Raw genomic sequence first — 4,706 nt, 5'->3', positions numbered from 1 at the left:
AAGGTGGGTTTGAGATAAGTGGGGGAGAAGATTTTGTCTCTCCAAGATGTTTCGAACGCGAGAAGTAAGGACGAATAGAGATGTTCTTGAAGTGGGTTGTTTAAGATTGAGTAGCGTTGTTCGAAGTGGAATTCTTATTTGGAGAATACTTTGGAGGAAGTATCAGATGATCATTTCGGAGTGAGTCGGAATGAAGTTGTTTAGCCGTAGGGAGAATGTGGCCATTGGGGAACGATGGAGCAGATTGAATGTTAAGTGAACACCGTTGCTGGGAAACGGAGAAGACGTGTGCATCAAGGGTAAGAAAACCTAGTGATGATCATACGACGAGTATGCGAATGGTGAATACCTTGAGGGTTAAGTTAAGTGGGAGGTTGATGTCAAGGATGGAAGGTGTGGTTAGGGAACTGAAAACCCGACTACAATAAGTGGGACTGGTGGTGTTTCTAGCGGAACTCGTAGGAAGAATGTTCCATTGTTTGGTTGTCTTTCACTTGATGGTTCATCCTCAAAGAGGAGGAAGAGTGATAAAGATGGAAGCTTTGTTGATGAAAAGTTTTCAGAGGAATCTGATGAGAGTTGTGTTGGAATCAACAAGACGGAGATCATGGTTGTTTGGAAATCAACTTTTGATAGTAGCTGAGATTAAATATGGAATTACTAGGTGATCGAGAAGAGCCTAGGAAGGATTTATAGCGGCTGAGTGTGTTAGAACCGAGTAGTCATTTCTTGGAAAGATTTGAGAAGCTTAGAAAATAGATGTGAAGGTTGGAGAACCGTTAGTGTTATTTAACCAAGGAAAAAGAAGTGAATTCTCAGAAGTAGATGAGAATGGAATTAAGAAATACCGTGTTAGAAATTGGTATACTTGTTAAGTTATCGAGTGGTAGTGGATTGTACGAGTAGTAGAGTTATTCCGAGATGGAAATGGGATAACAATTTGATGGATTTTGAAAGAGTTTGTCGAGAAGGAAATATTTTCATTTAGATGGTGATCGGACAATTAGTGTCGAGGGTGGATGAACCTTTGGAGGTTGAAATAAAGCTAAGTGTGAAGTGTCGTATTTGAATAATTGGAAATATGAAAGTATCAGAGAAAGTGTTTTGTACCATTCGGAAGTAAGAATGAGATTGACAACGACTTATTGGAAAAGTCGGTGGAGACTAAGTGATGTTGGGAACATCGTATATGTTAGAGTAGTATAGTAATACTATGTGGGAAGGAAATAAATGATTATGGATATTTTCGTCGTGAACGGTGGGATGATAGTGAGTCGACGAGTGACTTAAGGTAATATTTTGGATAAGAATATTTCGACGGGAAATGATATCGGGAAGGTCATGTTAAGGAAGTCAGAAATTGGATAAGAGATTATTTGGAAAATAAAACAGTTATGTTGAATGTTCGACGCAATGATTTGGGGAATTGCAAGGAAAAGAATTTGACGGTTGGATAGTATATTTTTGGCATGTGTTAAGAAATTTGAGAAGTTAGACAGCAGATGAGCGTAGGAGTTGTGCTACCGAATGAATGGTTGGAGTGAGATTCGACGCGGTTAAGAACTTATGGAATTTGAAAAGTTGTGAAGTGTGCAACGGAAGGGTCTTTCGGAGTATTTTGGGTTAAGTGGTTTTGTTTTGGAGTGGTGCTGCGAGTACCGTAAGATGTTAAGAGAAAGTTTTAAGTAGTTTGATGAGAATGGTTTATGCCATCATCACGATTGTTGACTATCTATCGACAAATCAAGGGATTAGCTGTCCTTGATCTATTGTTGATGAGTAGATGAGATTGTGTCGATTGGGATTGACTGATTTTGTCAAACTTGGTTTGGTTTGGAGTTTGTATGTTTTGTTGGTACGAATCCGGAAGAAGTGTGAATTTGAATCGGAGTTTGTGTAAGAGACCGTATCGGCTAAGGTATTATGACTAGAAAACCCGTTGGATTGAATGCAAGTTGGGAATTAGAAAGTCGGATGAGGGAGTTTATCCGGAGTTGTGTTTTGGTCGGGTAATTTTCGAGGGCGAAAATCTTTTAAGGGGGGTAGAGTTGTAACGACCCAAAATTTAGTATTCGTTATTTAATTATTTTATTACGCGAGGGCGTGATTTATAATTAAATTATTAAGCGGTGAATAATCATTTAGCGAGAACGTAAGTTAATGAGCGAGAAGTTATGTTGTTTGGGCCTTTGGGCGTGGAATAGGCATTGGGCCTAAGCCAAGTGGGCTTTGATCCATGAGAATAGAGAGAGAGCTATAAGTAGCCAAGTCAACCATGAATAGTCTCATAAGTTGCAATTCTTGAGAAGTTGAAGAGCTTAGCTAGGGCAAGGAGCTCATGGGGGAGAAAGAGAAGAGCAAGCTTGTGGATTCGTCGAGCTAAGGTACGAGAGTTAGATTACATATTCGTGAGTGATTCGGAAGAGGGGAGGATGTCGATTCCTCCATTCCCAAACTCTTTCCACTCTATTTTCTTGTGGGTTTTGTGGGTGATTTTCTTAATGGAAAATGGATTCTTTTGATCCTAACATGTGTAGTGAACTCATGGTAGATGAGGTAAACAACTTTGGGGAGTTGAAAATGGGAATATGTAGATGTTTGATCAATGATTTGCATGTTTATGCAACTTTGCTTATTTTGCAAGAAATTGGCATGATTTTGATTATTTGAGGTATTTGGATGTTTGGAAGGGATGATTAATGTTCCTTGATACCATATATGTTTGGAATGGCTGTTTATATGAATTTATAACATGTTTGGATGAATTTTTGAGTTGATTCAATGTTAAACCGCCTTAGAAAACTCAAGAACAGATATTTCTGGTGTAGTTCGCTACGGATTCGCTACGGATTCGCTTAGCGAATAAGTTCGCTACGGATTCGCTACGGATTCGCTTAGCGAATAAGTTCGCTACGGGTTCGCTATCTGTTCGCCATGTACCTGCAACCCTCTGATGTAGTTCGCTACCTGTTCGCTACAGCGAACGTGTTCGCTACGTGTTCGCTACGTGTTCGCTACGTGTTCGCTACGGGTTCGCTACGGATTCGCTCAGCGAACAGCACTGTGACAGCAACTTTTTGATAATTGTTTTAAGTGCAATTAGGCGCTTGTAACATGGTTTAAGGGTATCCTTACATGTTTGTTGATACATGTTGATGTTGTTAATGCTTATTGTTAATCGTTATATGATTCGCACGCGTATGCAATGACTTGTAGTTCAAGTGACTATGTTTATGTTTTAGCATTAATTTACAATGTTAAGGAAATGATGTGTGTTTTATGACATAAGTGTAAATGAAACCTTATGTGTATAAAAATGGTTATGCAGATAATTATCATGTGAATAATTATGATTGGAGTGATAGGATATTGTGTTATCCTAATGTGTTAGATGTTGGAATTGTGTTTCCGCATCAGTGAATGAATAGCTTCGAGCTAGATAGCGTCATGTATTTGATGTGTTTAAAAGTAATCATGCATTCATGAATAATTGTGTTATGGGAATCATGTGAATTCCAATAATTGATGAAAATGGACTATGTTTATGAAAAGTGGCCGAAGATGGGATTATGTTATCCGAGATCTGGAGCCCATATCCAAACATGATATAAAACTGTGTGACTCCTCTTTATGGGAGAGATGGTTGATGATAACCATATCCTACATGATATAAAACTGTTATTGAGCTTATCCAAGGGAGATAAGGTGGTTCGGTAAGTTCCGACGCATCCAACAAGATGTAAAACTGGGTTCATCTTAAATGGGGTGAATAGCAGCATCCGACATGATGTAAAACTGTGTTGGCTTATCCAAGGGAGATAAGATGGTTCGGTAAGTTCCGACATATCCAGCATGATATAAAACTGTTCTTGGTCCACCGTTGGTGAGACGCTTATCCAGCATGATGTAAAACTGTTCTTGGTCCACCGTTGGTGAGACGCTTATCCAGCATGATGTAAAACTGTTCTTGGTCCACCGTTGGTGAGACACCTTGGTACCACATGCATTAGTCGTGTCTAGGGATGACATGACATTGGATAATTGGCATTAGATGCATTAGGGTAAATGCACATGTATTTGATAATTGTTATGTGACAATATCTGATTGGATTGTAATGTGTTTTCCGTATGTGTTAAGCTTTGGAATTTACTAATTGTTTAATACTGTGATTGTTGCCATGACTTGGTATGTGAGTAGAGTCCGTCATGACTATAAAATGAACAAGTGTAGAGTCAGTCATGACTATAAAATGAACAAGTGTAGAGTCCGTCATGACTATAAAATGAACAAGTGTAGAGTCCGTCATGACTATAAAATGAACACTTTAGTAGTGTCCGAGAAGACGTGAAACTATATGATTGGTGTGTTTGTAAATGAATGATTGATTGGTAGTCGTATTTGACGATGTATGTGCGTGAGTTAGAAATGTATGATAGCGTGTGAAGTGTGTAGTATACTACTCACACTTATATTTATGTTTATGTTTTCTAACTCTCTGCTTTGTGTTAATTGCTGGACCTTTGGGGGTCCAGGTTGACAGGTTATGTGTTAGCCTCGTCCGAGTGCAATGGTGAAGCTCTGCTCTGATTGAGACACGGGAAAAAGGGGTTTTTATATGTATATGCATGTAGTCCTCTTAGTATACTCTGTTGGTCTTAAGCTTTCATTTGAAAAGTATCCGTTTTGTATAACTAATAACGCATCG

The sequence above is a fragment of the Trifolium pratense genome, linkage group LG7 (assembly GCF_020283565.1).
Source record: "Trifolium pratense cultivar HEN17-A07 linkage group LG7, ARS_RC_1.1, whole genome shotgun sequence".
NCBI classification, from domain to species: Eukaryota; Viridiplantae; Streptophyta; class Magnoliopsida; order Fabales; family Fabaceae; genus Trifolium; species Trifolium pratense.
Note: the sequence above shows the minus strand (reverse complement) of the source record.